The 25,103-nt window shown below is 39.6% G+C and overlaps 1 protein-coding gene across 7 annotated transcripts in view; it reads left to right on the top strand.

Annotated features, from left to right (window-relative positions):
* The first annotated feature begins 5,700 nt into the window (after nucleotides 1-5,700).
* LRCH2 (leucine rich repeats and calponin homology domain containing 2) overlaps nucleotides 5,701-25,103 on the top strand; it is a 125,360-nt gene continuing 105,957 nt past the window's right edge. For 2 of the 7 annotated variants that reach the window (XM_038588114.1, XM_038588111.1), the window contains exon 1: nucleotides 5,703-5,775. The gene's annotated coding sequence lies outside the window, so the exon portion shown is untranslated. Of the gene's footprint in view, nucleotides 5,776-25,103 lie in introns of all 7 variants that reach the window. The other 5 variants (XM_038588115.1, XM_038588112.1, XM_038588110.1 and 2 more) reach the window with 4 other exon arrangements.

The raw sequence follows: 25,103 nt of genomic DNA, 5'->3' as shown, positions 1-25,103 counted from the left end.
ATCAGGCCCTGGGCTGAAGGTGGCGCTAAACTGCTGAGCCACCAGGGAGGCCCCAACACCTTTTATTTTTTTATTTTTATTTTTTTAAATGTGAATGACTTTTTAATTTTTTTTAAGATTTTTTTTAATTTTTTAAATTTTTTTTTATTTTTTATTTTTTTTATTTATTTATGATAGTCAGAGAGAGAGAGAGAGAGGCAGAGACACAGGCAGAGGGAGAAGCAAGCTCCATGCAGGGAGCCCGATGTGGGATTCGATCCCGGGTCTCCAGGATCGTGCCCTGGGCCAAAGGCAGGCGCCAAACCGCTGCGCCACCGAGGGATCCCCCTTTTTTTTTTTTTTAAATGGGCTGCTCCTAACTTAAGAAATCCCTAGTCAAATTGTCAACATACTCAGAAATCACCTTTTACATGGGTTATTTTCCTGAAAATATTTTTTTCTGGGTGATTAATTTCATCCATTTGATTTTGATTCTTTTAGTTTTTGCATTCAAACCACAACATTCCTGACCTCATCTAAAAATTCTGGAGGAGAATGTTTATAGCAGCAATGTCCGCAATAGCCAAACAGTGGAAGGAGCCTCGGTGTCCATGGAAAGATGAATGGATAAAGAAGATGTGGTCTATATACACAATGGAATATTACTCAGCCATTAGAAACCACAAATACCCACCATTTGTTTCAACGTAGATGGAACTGGAGGGTATTATGCTGAGTGAAGTAAGTCAATCGGAGGACAAACATTATATGGTCTCATTCATTTGGGGAATATAAAAAATAGTGAGCCAGGGAGGAAATTGAAGCAGTCATCAAAAACCTCCCAAGACACAAGAGTCCAGGGCCAGATGGCTTCCCAGGGGAATTCTATCAAACGTTTAAAGAAGAAACCATACCTATTCTCCTAAAGCTGTTTGGAAAGATAGAAAGAGATGGAGTACTTCCAAGTTCGTTCTATGAGGCCAGCATCACCTTAATTCCAAAACCAGACAAAGACCCCACCAAAAAGGAGAATTACAGACCAATATCCCTGATGAACATGGATGCAAAAATTCTCAACAAGATACTGGCCAATAGGATCCAACAGTACATTAAGAAAATTATTCACCATGACCAAGTAGGATTTATCCCTGGGACACAAGGCTGGTTCAACACCCGTAAAACAATCCATGTGATTCATCATATCAGCAAGAGAAAAACCAAGAACCATATGATCCTCTCATTAGATGCAGAGAAAGCATTTGACAAAATACAGCATCCATTTCTGATCAAAACTCTTCAGAGTGTAGGGATAGAGGGAACATTCCTCAACATCTTAAAAGCCATCTACGAAAAGCCCACAGCAAATATCATTCTCAATGGGGAAGCACTGGGAGCCTTTCCCCTAAGATCAGGAACAAGACAGGGATGTCCACTCTCACCACTGCTATTCAACATAGTACTGGAAGTCCTAGCCTCAGCAATCAGACAACAAAAAGACATTAAAGGCATTCAAATTGGCAAAGAAGAAGTCAAACTCTCCCTCTTCGCCGATGACATGATACTCTACATAGAAAAACCAAAAGTCTCCACCCCAAGATTGCTAGAACTCATACAACAATTCGGTAGCATGGCAGGATACAAAATCAATGCCCAGAAATCAGTGGCATTTCTATACACTAACAATGAGACTGAAGAAAGAGAAATTAAGGAGTCAATCCCATTTACAATTGCACCCAAAAGCAGAAGATACCTAGGAATAAACCTAACCAAAGAGGTAAAGGATCTATACCCTTAAAACTATAGAACACTTCTGAAAGAAATTGAGGAAGACACAAAGAGATGGAAAAATATTCCATGCTCATGGATTGGCAGAATTAATATTGTGAAAATGTCAATGTTACCCAAGGCAATTTACACGTTTAATGCAATCCCTATCAAAATACCATGGACTTTCTTCAGAGAATTAGAACAAATTATTTTAAGATTTGTGTGGAATCAGAAAAGGCCCTGAATAGCCAGGGGAATTTTAAAAAAGAAAACCATATCTGGGGGCATCACAATGCCAGATTTCAGGTTGTACTACAAAGCTGTGGTCATCAAGACAGTGTGGTACTGGCACAAAAACAGACACATAGATCAATGGAACAGAATAGAGAACCCAGAAGTGGACCCTGAACTTTATGGTCAACTAATATTAGATAAAGGAGGAAAGACTATCATTGGAAGAAAGACAGTCTCTTCAATAAATAGTGCTGGGAAAATTGGACATCCACATGCAGAAGAATGAAACTAGACCACTCTCTTGCACCATACACAAAGATAAACTCAAAATGGATGAAAGATCTAAATGTGAGACAAGATTCCATCAAAATCCTAGAGAAGAACACAGGCAACACCCTTTTTGAACTCGGCCACAGTAACTTCTTGCAAGATACATCCATGAAGGCAAAAGAAACAAAAGCAAAAATGAACTATTGGGACTTCATCAAGATAAGAAGCTTTTGCACAGCAAAGGATACAGTCAACAAAACTCAAAGACAACCTACAGAATGGGAGAAGATATTTGCAAATGACGTATCAGATAAAGGGCTAGTTTCCAAGATCTATAAAGAACTTATTAAACTCAACACCAAAGAAACAAACAATCCAATCATGAAATGGGCAAAAGACATGAAGAGAAATCTCACAGAGGAAGACATAGACATGGCCAACATGCACATGAGAAAATGCTCTGCATCACTTGCCATCAGGGAAATACAAATCAAAACCACAATGAGATACCACCTCACACCAGTGAGAATGGGGTAAACTAACAAGGCAGGAAACCACAAATGTTGGAGAGAATGTGGAGAAAAGGGAACCCTCTTACACTGTTGGTGGGAATGTGAACTGGTGCAGCCACTCTGGAAAACTGTGTGGAGGTTCCTCAAACAGTTAAAAATAGACCTGCCCTACGACCCAGCAATTGCACTGTTGGGGATTTACCCCAAAGATACAGATGCAATGAAACGCCGGGACACCTGCACCCCGATGTTTCTAGCAGCAATGTCCACAATAGCCAAGCTGTGGAAGGAGCCTCGGTGTCCATCGAAAGATGAATGGATAAAGAAGATGGGGTTTATGTATACAATGGAATATTACTCAGCCATTAGAAACGACAAATACCCAGCATTTGCTTCGATGTGGATGGAACTGGAGGGTATTATGCTGAGTGAAGTAAGTCAGTAGGAGAAGGACAAACATTCTATGTTCTCATTCATTTGGGAAATATAAATAATAGTGAAAGGGAATATAAGGGAAGGGAGAAGAAATGTGTGGGAAATATCAGAAAGGGAGACAGAACGTAGACTCCTAACTCTGGGAAACGAACTAGGGGTGGTGGAAGGGGAGGAGGGCGGGGGGTGGGAGTGAATGGGTGACGGGCAGTGGGGGTTATTCTGTATGTTGGTAAATTGAACACCAATAAAAAATAAATAAAAAAAATAGAGTAACTAAGGAGAAACATAGACAAGATGCAAATAATTGCATCAAAGGAAATGTGGGGACATTACATAATAAAAGTATACATTTTTCAAATGAAAAAATAAATAGTGAGGGATGCCTGGGTGGCTCAGTGGTTTAGCGCCTGCTTTCAGCCCAGGGTGTGATCCTGGAGACCCAGGATCAAGTCCCACTTCAGGCTTCCTGCGTGGAGCCTGCTTCTCCCTCTGCCTATGTCTCTGCCTCTCTTCTCTCTTTCTCTGTGTTCTCTCATGAATAAATAAATAAAATCTTTAAAAAAAATAGTGAAAGGGAATAAAGGAGAAAGGAGAGTAAATGAGTGGGAAATACCATGAGGGTGACAGAACATGAGAGACAACTCTGGGAAAGAACAAGGAGTGGTGGAGGGGGAGGTGGGTAGGGGACTGGGGTGACTGGGTGACAGGCACTGAGGGGGGCACCTGACGGGATGAGCACTGCTATATGTTGGCAAATCAAACTCCAATAAAAAATATAGAAAAAAAATTCTGGAGGTTGTATTGTATTTGGAGCCTATAGTTTTGTTGACTGAGGACGTTCACATGGAGATAATCTTTTTTAAAAATATATATAATGCGTTTCAAACCACTGAAAAATTAACATTTTTATATTTGTAATTTCAGCTGAATACATACATCCCAAGTTTCTGCCAGGTCTTACACACTCTAAGGTATAGTCAAAAGCTGTTTTTCTAGGGTTAGTCACATCTCACTGACTTCACTCACTGATTAATAAGCCAAGTAAAGTTCAATTGTTTTCAAGCAGGCAAATGAAGTATTTCCATGCATTTAACCAATTTCTCAAATTGTAGTATGAAAACTGTCAAGGAAGGATTATAAGTGGGAACTGAGACAGATTTCTTTAGTTTCAACACACTACATTAAATTTTGCCTTACCTTAAATTTGTTAGCTTCTTAATGTTGAAAGGATAACCAAAAAATGTTAGGATTTTTGAAGTTAAAAATATAGCCACTTTAGAGGTAGACTGGCTGGTTCAATCAATACAGCATGTCACTCTTGATCTTGGGGTTGGGAGTTCAAGCCCCACTTTGGGTGCAGAGATCACTGTAAGGAAAAATTAAAAATTAAAAATTAAAAAAAAATACAGCCACTTTATATTCCTCTAAAATAAAGAACACCAAACAAAAAGCCAACTGAAGACATCAATAGAAGTGCTCATATTTGTTTTAACATTTCTATGATTACAACTTATATATACTACTTATATTTTGTGAGACTACTTTAGATTTTCAAATACTCTCATGTTTTTACCCTTTCTATACTATAACCACAAACTAATACTTTGTATTTGTACTACTTGAAAAATCACATTGCTGTGGATGAAAAAAATTGGCTAGTTGTTATATATGGATTTCTCTGGTAATATGTTCCTAAAGCTATTAGAATGGTTTAAACTTGTTTTGAAGACCAGAAACCAAAAGTTGCCGAGGTACTGTGGCTGACCCATTTTATATATATTTAAAGATTTTATTTATTTATTCATGAGACACACACACAGAGAGAGAGAGAGAGAGAGAGAGAGAGAGAGAGAGAGGCAGAGACACAGGCAGAGGGAGAAGCAGGCTCCATGCAGGGGGCCAGACGTGGGACTCGATCCGGGTCTCCAGGACCATGCCCTGGGCTGAAGGAGGTGCTAAACCACTGAGCCACCTGGGCTGCCCTGACCCATTATATTTTAATGTACGAGCATTTAATGATGAATTTCCAAACTACTCTGTGGAGTTACTATGGACACTAAGAGGCATTCCACTGCCAAATCAGATGGATAGGAAAATGGTTCTTTTAATACATTTCAGGTATTTGTAGATTTCCAGAACTGGTTCTGTCACAAACAAATGGGACTTTGCGGGATCCCCGGGTGGCGCAGCGGTCCCGGTGCATGGAGCCTGCTTCTCCCTCTGCCTGTGTCTTTGCCTCTCTCTCTCTCTCTGTGACTATCATAAATTAAAAAAAAAAAAAAAAAAAGAAAGGGACTTTGCCTTAATTTTTCAGAGATTTTCTGACGGCATTTCAGCTATACATTTTTGTTTCATTTTCTTCTGCCCTCTGCCTCAGTCTGTATTTTATCTTTGTGAAAGACCTTACAGTGAAGACACAAGATAATTTCCTAAATGTTATTTGGCGTTGACAATAAGGCCTGTTGTTCAGGGTTGGACTGGCAGATAAGAAAAGGAGAGATTTGCTTAGCATGTCTCCTCCACAGGGACACCTACCAAATCTTAGGGAGACTTATTTCTGCCTATAACCTTTCATTTGGTAAGTGTAATCTTGCATGCATTCTTGTTGTATTTTTGTGATTGTTGCTATACATGCCCTAAAATAATGAATTTAAAATCTCTTTATGTTCTTTTTTTTTTTTTTTTTTTTCTCTTTATGTTCTTGGGAGGATCTTCTTTGATAGGGATTCATTATGTAATCCAGTTGATAGACATATGAAGCCTGTTCTACTAGGGAAGGATTTGATATATTGAGGGAATATCATTATACTATTATTTTTACCATAACATGTATTTTGCTTCCTAAAAATATCTTTTAATTAAATGTTTGGGGCAAAATAGGGTTGGCTCTCTCCTTCTTACCCAATATTTAGACCTTTTTATATATCATCAAATATTTCTCAAATATTTAAATAAATTTACATTTGTGTATTACAGTTTTGCTTCTTTAATAGTGTTCTAAAGCTGATCTATGATGTTGAGCTAACCAAGGTACTGTCAAAACTTCATGTGTTTTCCTCATCCTAGTCATCTAATTATTTTTACCTTTATACAAACTAAATTTTTTCTTAATTTTTATTATTAGGCCTACACAAATTTAAATCCATTTCTATAAACTGCTCTATGTCTCTTTTTAGAGATTAAGCCATTAAATATGCTTAATTCAGCAAAGTGTTATACAACATTATTCTTTGTCTTACTATATTAATTACCTTTATTTAGGCCACTTTTTCAGAATCTCACCTATATTGGCAAGACTTTTGTTTGTTTTCATCTCTACAGCAAATGCCCAACAGATACATTAGGAAAATAGGCAGACAGCTGGTAAACAGACCCAATCCCTGCCTCAGGGCTGATGAAGCAATTTGCCAAATCCGTCTTTCCCTAGTTTGTTTCACATCATCACTATTTCCAAATTTTCTGCTTTTGTTCTCTAAGGATTTGAGCATGTCTAGTACATATAACTAGCTGAAATCAAATTTGTACTTCACCAGTTTTGATATTAGTTGACAGGGCTTTCTTTTACTAAATTCTGTAGCATGTGTTCTTGTTTTTGGTTGGTTCATCTTCCTTTAATTTTATTAATTTTATTTATTTTTTAGAGGGAGAGAGAAGGGGGAGGGGCAGAGGAAGAAGGAGAGAATCTTTTTTAAAAAAATATTTTATTTATTTATTCATGACAGACACACAGAGAGAGGCAGAGACATAGGCAGAGGGAGAAACAAATTCCTCGCAGGGGGTCCCATGTGGGACTTTTTCCCAGATCCCAGGATCACACCCTGAGCAGAAGGCTGACACTCAACCACTAAGCCACCCAGATGTCCCCCTAGTTATCCTTTTTAATACTAACAACAAAAATACAAGTAGCTGAAACCAGTGGGGCAGATATGTGCCAAAATCCACATTTTATCGATTTATTATTCAATCAACAAATATTAACTGAGTAATAATAATGTACCAGGCCCTAGAGATAGCATAGTAAACAAGACTCTTGTCCTCATGGAGCTTATGATCTAGTGGCCATAAGCCACTAAACTGAGTCTAGGAAACTCAAGATCAGTCTGTGTGGATCCACAGCCACATAGTTAGCTTCTACTTCACATTAATGAGGGTTGTGAGGTAGTAATCAGAAAGCAGGTAATATTTACAGGAAACATTGTGCCAGAAATCACAGCCAGTTGGACACTAGGTAAGCTAGTAGGGTTCCAGAACATTGTTAATGAAAGTCAGAGCAAGGGACTGTTCTGTGTACCAAGGAAATTATCAGAAAACCAAGTAGTGAAATGGGCCAATGAATACATTTTAATGTATACTCTGCCATTATTAGAGTTCAGTGGTTCATGATAGGAGATATAAAACATCACAAACACATGAATAAAAAAATCTGGACATTGTCAGTGTTCCTTGTAGGTTCTTCTTTCTCTTCTGGTAGCTTAGTAGTTTTCACAGAGATTTCTCTTAGATCCTCTTCTCACTTAATATACTTTCCTTGGATGATTCTGTCTATTTACATAGTTTCAAAAGCTGATAACTTTCAAATCTAATCTCTGGCTTAACTCCTTCTCCTGCTACAACATATCCAACTGCCTATTGTCTATCTTTATGTGGATACTTCATAGGCTTCTCAAATTCCCCATGTTCCAAGTTGACCTCATCATGTCCATCTTCTCTGCATAAAAGCTACAGCCCCTGTTTTCCCTGTCCCAGGCCATAAACCTGAGAATTGTCCTGGGTTCCCGCCCCTCTTGAACCCTTTCATCCAATCTATCATCAACTCCTATCAATTAATTTGAAATTATTTCTCAAATAATTTATTTCTCTTCATCTTCAATACCCTTTCACTGGTCTAAGCAATGCTGTCTTTCTTCTGAACTACTGAAGGAAGCCTTTTGTACCTGGTCTCTAGGTCTTCAGTCTTGACTCCTTTCCAATATTTTCCATGCACTAAAAAAAATGTTTTGTAGTAGACTGAAAATTTGACCATCTCATTTTCCTTCTTAAAACCCTTCAGTGGTTCCACATTGCCTTCGGATTAAATCCAAAGTCTTTATTATGATCTATGGCCCAGAAAGATGTGGACCCCATACACCATTTCATTCTCACTTTGGGTCTCCTGGCACTTCTGCTCTAAGCCATTCTGAACTGCCTTCATGTCCTTGAATGAGCATGTTATCCTCTTGCCTCCTGCCCTTTGCACAAGCTCTCCTCTGTCTCCTTGCCTTGCTAACTCCTCCCAACTGTTGAGTTTTCAGCTTAGATATTATCTCCTCCAGAAAGCATTCCTGACTCTCAAATCCAGTTAGGTGCACCTTCTTTATGTTCCCTCAGCACCTTCTATTTCCTTCAACACAGCACTTACCATTCTATAATTGTACCTCTACCCTTTTCTCTCACTACACTATACATTCCATGAAGACAGGAACACTGCTGCCTATTGACCATTGTATCCCTACAACCTAACACAGTGTTCAGTACATAGTAGTTGCTCACAAGCAAATGTTAAAGGAAAGATCAAAGAAATCAGAATGACCAACTCTGGAGGCCATGGCATAATCTTACTAGTTTGAAGCTTTTTGCATAAACTTATCAAATGTATGAGCTAGAAGGGATTCAAGAAATCATTGTGTTTAACTTCCCACCCAATGTAAAAACCCTACTCCATCATGCTTTAAAGACAGCCCTTTATCCTCTCTACATGAACACTTCCAGAAGTGGAGAATACACTGATCTGCAAGAAGGTTGCCTTTACTGATGGCTATGTCTAATTTTTAAGATATTTTATTTATTTATTTTAGAGAGAGAGAACAAGCAAGGGGAGGGGAGAGGAGAGAGAGAATCCCAAGCAGACTGCCCACCAAGCACAGAGCTCAACTTGGAGCTGGATCCCACGACACCAAGATCATGACCTCAGCTGAAACCAGGAGTTGGATGCTTAACTGACGGAGCCACCCAATAGCCCCTATGTCTAATTGTTTTCTTAAAAATCTTCCACATTTTGAACACTTTCCTTTTATAGCTTTTATCCATAGTTTAAGGTCTGCCTTCTTGAGCAGCACAAAACTAATCTTTTCCTTCCTTGAGCAACTCAAAATTAATCTTTTCTTTTTTCCATTTAAGAACCTTTCCAAATAGCTGAAGGTCATTAGTATGTGCTTTCTAAACCATTAATTCTCAAAGTTTAATGTGTAACAGAATTGCCTAGGGAGCATATTAAAAATGTAGATCTTCTGGTCCTAGCTCCAGAGACTGATTCAATAGGTCTGGGATTGAACTCAGGAACCTAAAATTTTATTTATTTTTTTATTTTTTATTTTTTATTTATTTATTTTTTTATTTATGATAGTCACAGAGAGAGAGAGAGAGAGGCAGAGACACAGGCAGAGGGAGAAGCAGGCTCCATGCACTGGGAGCCTGATGTGGGATTCGATCCCGGGTCTCCAGGATCACGCCCTGGGCCAAAGGCAGGCGCCAAACCACTGCGCCACCCAGGGATCCCAGGAACCTAAAATTTTAATAAACATCCCAGATAACTTTGATATGGATAGTCCATAGACTACTTGTTAAGAAACCCTGCCTGGGGATATATTTTTTAAAGATTTTATTTATTTATCCATGAGAGACACACACAGAGAGAGGCAGAAACACAGGCAGAAGGAGAAATAGACTCCATGTAGGGAGCCCGATGTGGGACTCGATCCCAGGACCCCAGGATCACGCCCGGGGCCGAAGGCAGGCGCTAAACCGCTGAGCCACCCAGGTGTCCAGGAGATATATTTTTAAAGTTTCCCAATAAATGATGTTTATATAAGACTTGATCTTCAAAGTCACTAGCTATTTGTGTCTATTCTCTTCCAGTGTAGTCCCTGTGCTGGAACCAAATATTCAGGTATATTCTGACTAATAAAAAATAGAGTGAAGATATTATCTCCTTTAACCTGATTTATATACTTCTCTTGAAACTGTATCCAGTTGAGTCACCAATTTTAGTAGATGTGTCACATTATTGACTGTGATTTTGTTTTTAGCTAACACTTGTTAGGTCAGTAATGAATTACAGGGCATGAATGACCCAGAGGTCACAGATAAGAAAGAAAGAAGGCATAGAGATGCCTGGGTGGCTCAGCGGTTGAGCGTCTGTCTGCCTTTGACTCAGGGCATGATCCCGGGGTCCCTGGATCAAGTCCCACATTGGGCTCCCTGCATGGAGCCTGCTTCTCCCTCTGCCTGTGTCTGTCTCTCTCTATATCTCTTGTGAATAAATAAAATCTTTAAAAAAAAAAAAAGAAAGAAAGAAGGAATAGGATGACAGTAGATAAAGGCATCTCCTGAAGAGGGGTAGCAATATACAGTATTCCCGCTAAAGATGGCACACACACTTCTCAATAACTCCAGTTGCCGTCTCCCACAGCCCCTGCGATTTCCCATTGCCAGCCACTTGCAAGAACTGCTGCTCCTGTCACCTACTGATCCTCTCTCCGGAGTCAACAGATTAACAATCTGCTTTGCCTCTTATTAGAAAGCTGGTAGACCTGCTGCCCATCCTCTTAACCCACAGTAAGAATCAGCATTTTGTAATCAGCCCTGCCACATCAGAAGGAGTTGGAACCTTGGCACGCTTCTTTGGAAACATTTTTGATCTCTAACAGACTACTGAGGGTACCTTGGCATATTTGTAAAAGATGATCTAAAACTCTAAAAATAGCTATGAACATAATTCTCCCACATGCATACAATTTGAATAGGTCTGGCAAGATGCTTTTAAACTCATAAAAGTGTCATAGAATGTTATGAATTGGCTTTACATGCTTCAATACACCCGGTGTACAGATTAGCACTTTCTGTTATGACACCCAGGCTCTATGCCCTCTACTCCAAACAGCAGGAAAAATTTATGAGCCAGAAAACCTTTCTTGGATTTGGCCTTAGGGCAGTAAGCAGTGGAATTTAGTTGCTCACAAGGCTGGAGTCTGAAGCTCTCAGAAATCAGGGGGGAACAGTCACACTGAGTGAAATTAGTTGCTAGTGTCTTCAGAGGGAACAGTAAGTCTGAAGTTGCAAGTATCAAAACTTTGAAACATGGTTATTTTGTGTTGAATGCAAGGATAGAGAGGATCCCAACTGTGATGTGGAGAGAGCAAGTTTAGAATGTGAGCCTGAGGAAAAAAAGATCATTCTGTTGGAGATGTTAGGATTAAATGATTTCAATTCTCACCAGGCCTATATGTATATCTCAAAAGGGGTTGGGACCAGACTTTTAAAGTGGTACCCAGGACCCAAATGTAAGGTGGTGATCATGAGGCTTCTGTGATAGTCCCCTTTATATTCTTTTATTCATGGAACAAATATTTTTGAGCATATACTATGTGCCAAAACACAAATATGAATTTGACATGGTCCCTGCCTTTTAGGAGTTCACATCTGAAGGAGAGGTCACAAGACAAAAAGGTGATAATATATTGTAACAACTAATATAATAGAGATCATAGAGTGTTCTGAGAACAAAGTGAACTGGAGGGAAGCCAGGTGATGAGAAGTTGAAGAAAGGTTTTGTGGAAAAGTGATGCCTGAACTGAATCCTAAAAGATGAGTAAGAGTGGGGATCCCTGGGTGGCTCAGTGGCTTAGCGCCTGCCTTCAGCCCAGTGCGTGGTCCCGAAGTCCCGGGATGGAATCCCACATCGGGCTCCCTGCATGGAGCCTGCTTCTCCCTCTGCCTGTGTCTCTGCCTCTTTCTCTCTCTCTCTCTGTGTGTGTCTCTCATGAATAAATAAATAAAATCTTTAAAAAAAAGATGAGTAGGAGTTACCCAGAAGAGAGTTTGGGAAGTTCATTTTGGTCATGAAGAACAGCATGGTATGGGGAGGGAAATGTAAGTGATTTAGAATGACTAGAATAGAGCGTCCAAAGCATGTGAGGGATGAGAAACAAAACTGGAGAAAAAGGTAGGAGTCAAATCATGAAAGGTGTTGTATGCTATGCTAAGGCCGCTGTACTTTTTTATGTAAGCAACAGGAGAGCTGGTAAGTGGCCATTTTGTTAAGTCACTCTGGCAGCAGCATGGAGAATAGAAAGGATTAGAGAGAGGCAAGACCCAAAGAAGGGGAACTAGGCCGCTGTCCAGGAGATGACTAGGGTCTGAGTAAAGAGGACACACTGGGGATAGTAGGAAGGGAATGGGTTTGAGTTTGAGACTGTTGAGGCAGAGTTTTGCTGTTCTTGTTTCATTTTGTTTTGATACAAGACTTAGTTTGACCCTGAGGTCAAAGTGGTCGATGTTGGGGAATATAAATAATAGTGAAAGGAAATATAAGGGAAGGGAGAAGAAATGTGTGGGAAATATCAGAAAGGGAGACAGAACATAAAGACTCCTAACTCTGGGAAATGAACTAGGGGTGGTGGAAGGGGAGGAGGGTGGGGGGTGGGGGTGAATGAATGGGTGACGGGCACTGAGGGGGGCACTTGACGGGATGAGCACTGGGTGTTATTCTGTATGTTGGCAAATTGAACACCAATAAAAAATAAATTTATTATTTAAAAAAAAAACAAAAAAACAAAGTGGTTGATGTGGTGGCAGTAGAGAGAGGGTAATGTGATGGTGTGCAGCAACATCATAAAAGCTTATATTAGATATTTGTATAAAAATCATTCTAAAAATGCTTTTTAAAAAATACTATTTTCTGCTCAGCTTGCAATAGTAACCATTTGCTGGAGATTGGTTGCTTAGCCTATTGTTGAAGGGTAAATAACTACTGTTCAGGCTGCTCTGGGCAATTGTACAATGGGAATGAAGCAAGCTACAGTCAGAGCAAAGGAGAAAGGCTCCATCAGCTGTCTCCTTTCCTCTCTCCAAAAGCACAAATACCCTCTAAGCAATCCCACACACACAAAAAACTTTCTGTGCCAGAAATCTGCTTATTTTACAAAGGAAGAGTTCAGAAGACCATGTAGAACGCAATTGACAATGATACTCAGTTCAGAATATACAAGACCAGTAAGAAAAAATAACTAGAATAAATGTTAAATTATTAGGACTTAATACTGAATCATAGAAATTAAGTTTAAAATACTAAAGAAAAGGATGCCTGGGTGGCTCAGTGGTTGAGTGTCTGCCTTTGGCTTGGTATGATCCCGGAGTCCCACATTGGGCTTCTGGCATGGAGCCTGCTTCTCCCTCTGCCTGTGTCTCTGCCTCTCTCTCAGTGTCTATCATGAATAAATAAATAAAATCCTAAAAAAAAAATACTAAAAGTTTTATGGGTACCTGGCTGGCTCAGTCGGTTAGAGCATGTGACTCTTGATCTCAGGGTTGTGAGTTCAAGCCCCATGTTGTGTGTGGAGACTACTTTAAAAAAAATACTACAAGAAAGTTTTATTTTTTTAAAGATTTTATTTATTTATTTGACAGAGAGATAGAGTCGGAGAGCACTAGTGGAGGAAATGGCAGAGGGAGAGGGAGAAGCAGGCTTCCTGTCAAGCAGGGAGCCCGATGCAGGGCTCAATCCCAGGACTCCAGGATCATGACTGGAGTCATGACCCATAAAAGAAAGTTTTAAAAATTATAGTTCAATATATTCATTTAAAAATGAATCTTGGGACGCCTGGGTGGCTCAGCGGTTGGATGCCTGCCTTCGGCTCAGGTCGTGATCCCAGGATCCGGGATCGAGTCCCACATCAGGCTCCCTACAAGGAATAAATAAATCTTAAGAAAAAAAAAAAAAAAAAAGAATGAATCTTGGGATCCCTGGGTGACTCAGTGGTTTAGTGCCTGCCTTTAGCCCAGGGCATGATCCCGGAGTCCCGGGATGGAATCCCACATCGGGATCCCTGCATGGAGCCTGCTTCTGCCTCTGCCTGTGTCTCTGCCTCTCTCTCTCTCTGTGTCTCTCATGAATAAATAAATAAAATCTTTAAAAAAATGAATCTTGGGGTGCCTGGGTGGCTCAGTGGGTTAAGTGTCTGCGTTGTAATCTCAGGATCCTGGAATTGAGCCCCATGTCTGGCTCCCTGCTCCACGGAGAGCCTGCTTCTCCCTCTCCTCCCCGTTCATGTTATTTCTGTGCCTCTCAAATAAATAAATAAAATCTTTAAAAATTAAAAAATAAAAATGAATCTTGTGGGATGCCTACCTGGCTTAGTTGGTAGAGCATATGACTCTTGATCTCTGGAGTACAAAGTTTGAGCTCCATGTTGGATGTAGAACTTACTTAAAAAATAAAGAAATAAGAAAATAAAAATGAATCTTGTGTAAAAAACAGAATAACCAGTGTATCAGATTATGAAACGAGGTTATAATAAAACAATTATACCAACGATGTTAATGGAAGTGAACTCAGAATGCTTCATACTGAATAAATTAATCAGGAGGAATTAGGTGACATATTATGTTTGAATAAGAATAGAAAAGATCCCAGGCTTAGAGTATATAACTGTGACTATGTAATTCTTCTTAAATATGGATGCGAAAGGAGACTTAAATGTGAAGTTAACACTAGGTATCAATCAAATATCAAGGAAACAAGGAATAGAACTTATGATGTTATGGAAATAAATGTCTAATTTGTCTCTAAATCTTGTTGTGTCCTCCTATAAAATCTCTTAAATTTATCTCCTAAACATTTCTAAACTACTAACTCAGTCTTCCATAATAGTGAATCTCCCCACTCCAGTATTTGCCTGCTTAAACTCATCAAGTATAATGATATCATATCCTCTCTGAGAAATCTGTCTAATGAATCCAATCAAAATATTTCTTTCTAACCTGAAGACCTTTTATTTTATTTTATTTTTAAAGATTTTATTTATTCATTAGAGACAGAGAGAGAGAGAGAGAGAGAGAGAGGCAGAGAGACACAGGCAGAGGAAGAAGCAGGCTCCATGCAGGGAGCCCGCTGTGGGACTTGATCCAGGGTCTCCAGGATCACACCCTGGGCCAAAGGCAGGCGCTAAACCGCTGAACCATCCAGGGATCCCCCCTGAAGACCTTTTATAATCTAGTTCCATCCTACTTCTGCAAGCTTATCTTTCCTTCCTTCCGATGTGCCCCCTATGCTCTGGTCAGGCCATGGTGCATACTGTCCCTAAAACATTACATGTTCATTTCTGTCTCTGTTCCTTCTTGAGGTGTAATATTCTATCTGCTCTGTCTGTCTCATTGTCCTTTGAGGCTCAGATCAAATTCCAACCCTGCCATGAAGATTTCCTTAACCTTCTTAGTTCTTTGATTTCCCATTACAATTATAAATGGAAACATACACCCTATAGATAATTTAACTATTATTTGATTGTTTATTATATGCAAGTCTTACTTCTCCGACTGCATTGTAAATTCATCAAGGGGGATGTAATTTTTTTTTTTAAAGATTTTATTTATTCATGAGAGACAGAGAGAGAGAGTGGCAGAGACATAGGCAGAGAGAAGCAGGCTCCCTGCGGGGAGCCCCCTGCGGGACTCCATCCCAGAACCCTGGAATGACGACCTGAGCCAAAGGCAGATGCTCAATCATTTAGCCATTCAAGTGTCCCAAGGGGGATATAATTCAGTATTACTTCAATTATCCCAATTGGGCCTAGGACATTTTTACTCTAACATTTGACCCATGTTGATAAAGCATATATTTGAACTCCAAGAGCCTACTGATGTCTTTCTTTCTCTCTCTCTCTTTTTAAAGATTTTATTTATTTATTCATGAGAGGCACAAAGAGAGAGAGGCAGAGACAGAGGCAGAGGGAGAAGCAAGCTCCATGCAGGGACTCGATCCTGAGACTGTGGGATCACATCCTGAGCTAAAGGTGGACGCTAAACTGCTGAGCCACCCAGGTGTGTGTATGTGTCTCTCTCTCTCTCTCTTTTTTTTTGGTTAAGCAGACTCCAGGCCCAACATGGGGCTTGAACTCATGAGCCAGCCAGGTGTCCTGAACATGTTGATTTCTCACTTATATGTACAAACATTTGATTCAGAATTACATTTCACTGACTTTTTCATTGAGAAAGCATATTAAGAGTGAATTCAATTTAAATCTTTGATCAACTTTCTATTACATGGTCTTAAAACATTTTAATATTTTTTATATTTTTATTTTACTGAAATTTTAATCCTAATCTTTTCCATGTTCATTTTATTTATTTTTTTATTTTTTATTTATTTATTTTTATTATTAATGATAGTCACAGAGAGAGAGAGAGAGAGGCAGAGACACAGGCAGAGGGAGAAGCAGGCTCCATGCACCGGGAGCCCGATGTGGGATTCGATCCCGGGTCTCCAGGATCGCGCCCTGGGCCAAAGGCAGGCGCCAAACCGCTGCGCCACCCGGGGATCCCTCCATGTTCATTTTATAATGAATATTTACCAGTTTTAACCTTGTTATGGAGGTATAATTGACATACAATGAACTACACATATTGAAAGAACAATTTGATAAGTTTGAGCATATGGTATACACCCACGCAACCATCACCATGATTAACATAGTGAATATACCAATCTCTCATTCTGTGGTTTGTCTTTTCATTTCCTTAACAAGAATCCTTGTCTTTCAAAGAGCAGAGATTTATAATTTTGATAAAGCCAAATTTAAACAATTTTTTTATGGGTTGTGTTGTTGATATCATATTTAAGAAATCTTTGCCTAAAATCAAGGCCATAGACATTTCCTCCTATGTTTTATTTAAGGGTTTAGGTTTTACATTTAGGTCTATGATACACTGTTGGTTTGTGTTTGTATGTGATATGAGGTATGGATCTATTTTGTCCTTTTTAAATATGAAAATTTACTTATTTATTTATAAGATTCTATTTATTTATTTCATAGAGAGAGAGGAAGAGAGCACAAGCAGTGGGGAGCAGCAGAGGGAGAGGGAGAAGCAGGCTTCTCACAGAGCAGGGAGCCTGACATGGGGCTTGGTCCTAGGACCTTGAGATCATGACCTGAGCTAAAGGCAGACACTTAACCCACTGAGCTACCCAGGCACCCCTGCATATATTTAATTGTGCTAGCAGCATTTATTGAAACTTTTATTCTACTTATTGGCCTTTATTTTTCCTTTTAAAAAAATATTTATTTATTTATTTTTACAGAGAAAGAGACAGTTTGAGAGCACAGCAGGGAGGGGCAGAGGGAAAGGGAGAGAGAGAATCTTGAGCAGATTTCCCGCTGAGTGTGGAGCTCAACATGGGGCTCCATTTCATGACCCTGAGATCATGACCTGAACTGAAATCATGACTTGAGCCAAAATCAAGAGTCAGGCACCTAACTGACTGAGCCACCCAGGTGCCCCTTATTTGCCTTTATAAATTTGTCAAATGTCATTTGTCCATATGTATGGGTTTATTTCTGGAGTTTCTATTCTGTGCTATTGATCTATTTCTCTATTTTTAAACTCGTATTGTTTTGGTTAGTGTAGCTTTGTCTTGAATTTCAGTATTCTTAGTCTTACAACTTTTTTTTTAAGATTTTATTTATTTGGTCATGAGAGACAGAGAGAGAGAGAGGCAGAGACATAGGCAGAGAGAGAAGCAGGCTGTCCTCAGGGAGCCCGATGTGGGACTTGATATCAGGACCCTGGGATCATGACCTGAGCCAAAGACAGATGCTGAACCACTGAGCCATCCAGATGCCCCTAGTCTTACAACTTTGTTCTTCTTCTTTTTTTTTTTTTTTTAAATTTTTATTTATTTATGATAGTCACACAGAGAGAGAGAGAGAGAGAGAGAGAGGCAGAGACACAGGCAGAGGGAGAAGCAGGCTCCATGCACCGGGAGCCCGACGTGGGATTCGATCCCGGGTCTCCAGGATCGCGCCCTGGGCCAAAGGCAGGCGCCAAACCGCTGCGCCACCCAGGGATCCCAACTTTGTTCTTCTTTTTCTGAATTGTGTTCACTATTCTAGATACTTTGCATTTTCATATGAATTTGAGAATTAGCTTGCCATTTTCTTTCTTCTTCTTCTTCTTCTTTTTTTTTAGATTTTAAAAATTTATTTATTCATGAGAGACAGGGAGAGAGAGAGAGAGAGGCAGAGGGAGAAGCAGGCTCCATGCAGGGAGCCTGATGCGGGCCTTGATCTCGGGTCTCCAGATCAGGCCCTGGGCCGAAGGCAGCACTAAACCGCTGAGCCACCCGGGCTGCCCTTTCTGGAAACTTTAGTACAGGGGCACCTGGGTGGCTTAGTGGTTAAGCATCTGCCTTTGGCTCAGGTCAGGATCCTGGGGTCCCGGGATTGAGTCCCATGTCAGGCTCCCTACAGGGAGCCTGCTTCTCCCTCTGCCTGTGTCTCTGCTTCTCTCTGTGTGTCTCTCATGAATAAATAAATAAAATCTTTAAAAAAAAAGAAAAAAGAAAAGAAACTTTAGTATAATGTTCAACGAGTTGGTGAGAGTGGGCATCCTTGTCTGGCTCCTGGTCTTAGAGAGAAAGCAGTCTTTCTTTTTCTTCTTTTTTTTAAATATTTTAAAAAATATTTTATTTATTTATTCATGAGAGACAGACAGAGAGAGAGAGAGAGAGAGGCAGAGACACAGGCAGAGGGAGAAGCAGGCTCCATGCAGGGATCCTGACGTGGGACGCGATCCCAGGTCTTCAGGATCACGCCCTGGGCCAAAGGCAGCGCTAAACCACTGAGCCACCCGGGCTGCCTGCAAGCAGTCTTTCATCATCAAGTTTATCAAGTCTACATCAAGTTGTACGTATTTCATAGATCTTCTTTATTCCAGTTGAGGAAGTTTCTGGAAATTCTCTCAGAGCAATAAAAATGAGCATTTGCAGGTCTCACTTCATTTGTGTCTCATACCTCCTGTATTACTATTTTGTTGACTGATATTCAGTGTCCCGAAAACCATAGTTTCATATACATTGTCCAAGTTTTTGGTTATTTCAGGTAGGACAATAAATTTGGTCCCCTTAGGCTATGTTGGCCTAAAGCAGAATAACTAACTCTCTCTCTCTCTCTTTTTCCCATATACAATAAAGATGTTTAAAAACTGATCATTCCCAGTACTAGGAAAATATTCTTACTTATGTTGTTATTGACAATGTAAATAGGTTAAAATCTTTTGGGAAACAACTTAGCAATATTTATTAAGAGACTTAAAATATTTCTACCTTATGATTGAGTAACTGAATTTCTTGAGATTTAGTGTAAGGAAACAATAAATAAGAAAAGTGTTTGGGGTGCCTGGGTGGCTCAGTCAGTTAAGTGAATGCTTTCGGCTCAGGTTGTGATCTCAGGGTCCTGAGATCAAGCCCCCTGTCAGGCTCCCTGCTCAGCAGGAAGTCTGCTTCTCCCTCGCCCTTGTCCCTCTCCCCTGCTATGCTCTCTCTCTTTCTCAAAAATAAATAAATAAAATCTTTTTTAAAAAGGGCTCTATTAATAATAATCTTAAAAGCAAGGTTATGCATAATAAAGGAATATTGCTAAGAACCTAAATATGCAACAACAGATGTACAGATCAAGTAGTATATGGTTATTTAATACAGAGAAATATATACTAATGCAGTATGTAGTTATAATATCCTTTTTAAAAAAGATTTTATTTATTCATTCATGAGAGACATACACTGAGAGAGAGAGAGGCAGAGACACAGGCAGAGGGAGAAGCAGGCTCCATGCAGGGAGCCTGATGTGGGACTCAATGCCTCGTCTCCAGGATCAGGCCCTGGGCTGAAGGGGGCGCTAAACCACTGAGCCACCCAGGCTGCCCAGTTACAATATCCTTCAAGAGGATCAGTCTCAATGCCAAAAATGAAAAAAAAAAAAAAAAAAAAAAAAAAAAAAAAAAAAAAAAGGAGGATCAGTCTCTGGCTGTATCAGTCAGAAGAGCATGCAAGTCTCAATTTCAAGGTCATGAGTTTTCAGTCCCACATTGGGTGTGGAGATTACTTAAAAAAATAAATAAGTAAACTTTAAAAATAATATCTATAAAGAGTATGTAATAATAAAGAAAAAAGCTTATATGAATTTATAAAATAAATTATAAATATTTATATATATCATAAAAATAAAATAAAATAAAACTTTATGCCACAGGAAAACCTGGAAGCAAATCTATAAAAATATTATCACCAAATACACTCCTTTGGTTGTCTTTGTGAACTCTGACTATGGGTAAATTTTCACAATAATAATAATAACACCCTTACGAAAGCCATTGTGATAATCTTGGGTTTATGGTATATCAAAAAAGAAACAAGTCAATATTATGTCCATATAAGAAAGTAGGTTGATTTGAAACATGATGGAAGCTGTTAATGAGTAAACTTAATGATTTTTTTTTAATTTTAATTTTAATTTTTTTTTTATGATAGTCACAGAGAGAGAGAGAGGCAGAGACACAGGCAGAGGGAGAAGCAGGCCCCATGCACCGGGAGCCCGATGTGGGATTCGATCCCGGGTCTCCAGGATCGCGCCCTGGGCCAAAGGCAGGCGCCAAACCCGCTGCGCCACCCAGGGATCCCCACTTAATGATTTTTTAAAAAGATTTTATTTGTTGCAATGCCTGCGTGCCTCAGTGGTTGAGTGCCTGCCTTCCACCCAGGGCATGATCCTGGAGTCCCGGGATCAAGTCCCACATTGGGCTCCCTGCTTCTTTCTCTGCCTGTCTCTGTCTCTCTCTCTGTGTCTCTCATGAATGAATAAATAATATCTTTAAAAAATATAAAGATTTTATTTGAGAGAGAAAGAGCATGAGAGAGAGCATGAACAAGGGATGGGGCGGGGAGCCAGAGGGAGAGGCAGACTCCATGCAGGGAGCCTGATGTGGAACTCGATCCTGGGACTCCAGGATCATGCCCCGAGCCAAAGGTTCAACCGCTGAGCCACCCAGGCATCCCAACCATGCTTCTGCTCAAATTTTTGCTTTTCCACTTTTCAACTGAGACCTTGGACAAGTTCTTAAATCTAAGTAGAGATATTTAAGGTGAAGATTTTATTAAGGAGTGTTTAAGATGAACAAAATGGAAGAAGTCGATGAAGTCATCAAGGATAACCTAGTTGTTTAGTAATTAATACCTTAGAATTACCTACTCCATTAATGAATGACTATGTTTAGCTATTTCAACAAAGAGACTTTTAGAGACGCTTGGTTGGCTCAGTGGTTGGGCGCCTGCCTTCGGCTCAAGTCGTGATCCTGGGGTCTGGGATCAAGTCCCAGATCAGGCTCCCTGCAAGGGGCCTCCTTCTCCCTCTGCCTATGTCTCTGCCTCTCTCTCTCAGTCTATGTCTCTCATGAATAAATAAATAAATCTTTTTAAAAAAAGAGTTTTAAAACCACAAAAGTGGGAAAGTAGTTCCTACATTTAACAGCATGTGTTAAAGCCAGGAAGTGTAAATATGAGGTCATCGCAACCAATATGTTTTCTCCTACTTTGTGGAATCATATCATAATAGTAGACAAAGTACTTAAGCGGGAATAAATTGCTTTGAAGGGTTAGCATTGCTAAACTGAAACCTATAATATAAGTGAAAACTAAAATTTCTGACTGCCTCACCAAAACAGAACGCATCTCAAATACCCTGCAAAGTTGATCACACACTCTCTTGTTTTTTTTTTTTTTTAAAGATTTTATTTATTTATTCATCAGAGACACAGAGAGAGAGAGAGAGAGAGAGAGGCAGAGACACAGGCAGAGGTAGCAGCAGGCTCCATGCAGGGAGCCCTATGTGGGGCTCGATCCCTGATCTCCAGGACTCCAGGATCACACCCTGGGCCAAAGGTGGCACCAAACCGCTGAGCCACCCAGGCTGCCCCAACCTTCTATTTTTTTTTTTTAAATAGTCGCCATGCTCAACGTGGGGCTCAAACTCACAACCCGGAGATCAAGAGTCACATGCTCCACTGCCTGAGTCAGACAGGCACCCCACAACCTTCATTTTATACACAGATTTTGAGCCATGTGTTTCTATCTCATTCTATGTAAGTGAATAAAGAATCTAAACCTTTCTGGGATTTATATTTTCTTCTGAGGTTTTAGTCTGGCTTGATATCATAATTCTTTTAATGTGTTTTACTGAAATGCCATTAATGTCTGTTTTTCTCTATCAGAGGTATAGCCTGCTTATAGGTAGTATAATTGTTGCCTAAGTTTTCCTATTAGGAATTTGGATTTTGCTTAAAAAGGCCCTACTTCATCATTCTCTCTCACATTCTGTAAGAAGAGGAAGATAATTTTACAAGACAAGATTTCCCAAAAGGCATTGGCATGTTTCTGTGTTTAATATATAAAAAGGAGACTTTCCAATGTAATACTAAAGAAGACTAAAAAAAAATCTTCCTCAATCTCATGTTTTCTGATTGGACATTACAGTTTTCATAGTCTAATGTGATGTTTTATTTACTTTCTTTTGGCCAAGCTAAACTAGCAAAATTCTGCACTTTGTATCTTTTATGTGGTTCTCTAATAAGAGAGTTCTTCAGGATGTTTAACAGACTTGTGTCACTTACATGAAATAATATATATATTGTTTTTAAGTAAACTCTACCCCCCATGTGGGGCTCAAATTCACAACCTCAGGATCAAGATCAAGAGTCACATTTTCTACTCACTGAGCCAGCCAGGTGCCCCATTTTAAGATATATTTTTAAGGAGGATTTGGAACAGATATTTAAATGGATTTCATGATATCAGGTTAACATACGAGAAACACAAAGGTCAAAATCTGGAATTGCATTAGAGACATTAAAGAGGAATTGGAATCAGGTTATGGAATCATAGGGATAACCCAAAAGTTAGGAGAGGTGGAAGTTTGAGGTGAGTTAACAAGGATGGAACTTCAACAGCAGCAGAAAAAAAATGTTTTGTTAGCACTGGTGGCACAATAGTACAAAAGAATTTAAGAAGTGCCATGCTGATAATTCATGGTTCACTCAGATCAGTGTTCTCCTGACAAAGTGAACCTAGAAAAACAATAATAATAACCTTTATAATATGGTAGGTGTTTTATGTAATTATCTCATGTAATCCTCACTACAATCCTATGAAATGGCTAATAATGTTATGATTTCTAGTCTCTAGGTGAGGAATCGAAACTTTAAGAGGTAAAACTTGTCTATCTCACATCTTGTAAGTGTCATAGCAGGGATTCTAACCAAGATGGAATAAAATAGTGCTTACTGGCATCAACAATTAAGATTAAGTATGTAATCACTTCTTTTAAGTAATAGTGATCATTGATACATTTGTCCAAATCTCTCTCTCTTTTAAGGATTTTATTTATTTATTCATGAGAGATACAGAGAGGCTGAGACATAGGCAGAGAGAGAAGTGGGCTTCTCACCGGGAGCCTGATGTGGGACTTGATTCCAGGATCCAGGGGTCACGCCTTGAGCTGAAGGCAGAGACTCAACCACTGAGCCACTCAGGCGTCCCTGTCCAAATCTCTTTTGAGTCTCAAATTATTAACTTTGAGATTAGTGAATTTGTTAAGATTGGTTAAAGCAGTCCAAGGGGTTATCTGCAAGGGTAGAAGCAAAGAGAGACAGGCAAAGGAGGATTCAGGGATGTTGTAAATAGTGTGCCATAAATTATGCTAAAATAAGTTAATGTATCATCCTCTGTAGTTCCCATACCAGAACAGGGATTTTAGAAGGGACTGAAGATCAAGTTACTAGAGAGAGGAAGGCCAAGTGAGTTTTCTCTTTCCTCACTTCTCTTATTATTTAGGTGGACTTCTCAGGGGTTTATCTAATTCAGGAGTTGTGCTGAGATTGGAGGGAGCAGAACTACACATCTCATTCTAGCTGCAGCTGTGAAATAGTTCAGTATGGAGTTACATGAGTAGGTTTTGCAGGGGCGCCTGGCTAGTTTAGTCAGTAGAGCATGTGACTCTATCTTGGGGCTATAAGTTCAAGCCCAATGTTGGGTGTAGAGATTACTTAAAAATAAAAATTTTTAAAGATTTTATTTATTTATTTGAAGGGGGGGGTAGTGAGAGAGAGCACAAGCAGGGGGCAGAGGGACAAGGAGAAGCATGCTTCCTGCCGAGCAGAGAACCCAACTCAGGGCTCAATCCCAGGTCACTGGAATCACAACCCAAGTGGAAGGCAGATGCCCAATTGACTGAGCCATCCAGGTGCCCCCAACATAAAAAATATATCCTTGTTGATTTAAAAAATAGTTTTTTTAGGGTTTCTGATATACATCTTGATGATACCCACCATTTCTTATTTTTCCCCCTGAACTCACGACCCTGAGATCAAGAGTAGCATGATCTACTGACTGAACTCCCTGCCCCCAACCCTGGACTTAGTATTTAGTTGAGCTGACAAGGACGCCTCAGTGGTTGAGTGTCTGTCTTTGGCTCAGGGTGTGATCCTGGGGTTCTAGGATCGAGTTCTGCATCAGGCTCCTTGTGAGGAGCCTGCTTTTCCTTCTGCCTATGTCTCTGCCTCTCTCTATCATGAATAAATAAATACAATCTTAAAAAAAATGGAGCTGATGTTTTCAGGGAACAAACTGCAGAGACTCCCATGGCTCTTTCCTGGATTCTGATCAAGATGAAAAAAAAAAAAAAATCAAACTATAGTTTGATCTATTTAATCCTCAGGTTCATTGACTTGTTCTAGATCCTGAGATAAAACATATCTCACTTTTGATTTATTTACAGACTGGTAAGAACATCCTGCAGTCTATCCCAATAATCTTGCTGTCTAATAGAAGATTTTGGAACTTTGGTTCATGCCTTCCCTCCTCTATATCATTTAGAAATGTTGGTTGACTATGAATTTGCTTGGAAGAGCAGTGATTATAAACTGGCCTGGAATTTCAGAAGTCCCCTACAGAATTTTTTTTTAAAAGATTTTATTTATTTATTCATGAGAGACACAGAGAGAGAGAGAGAGAGGCAGAGACACAGGTAGAGGTAGAAGCAGGCTCCA

This window comes from Canis lupus, chromosome X (genome assembly GCF_011100685.1).
Source record: "Canis lupus familiaris isolate Mischka breed German Shepherd chromosome X, alternate assembly UU_Cfam_GSD_1.0, whole genome shotgun sequence".
Classification (NCBI taxonomy): Eukaryota; Metazoa; Chordata; class Mammalia; order Carnivora; family Canidae; genus Canis; species Canis lupus.
Note: the sequence above shows the minus strand (reverse complement) of the source record. Positions and strands in the feature narration are given on the sequence as shown.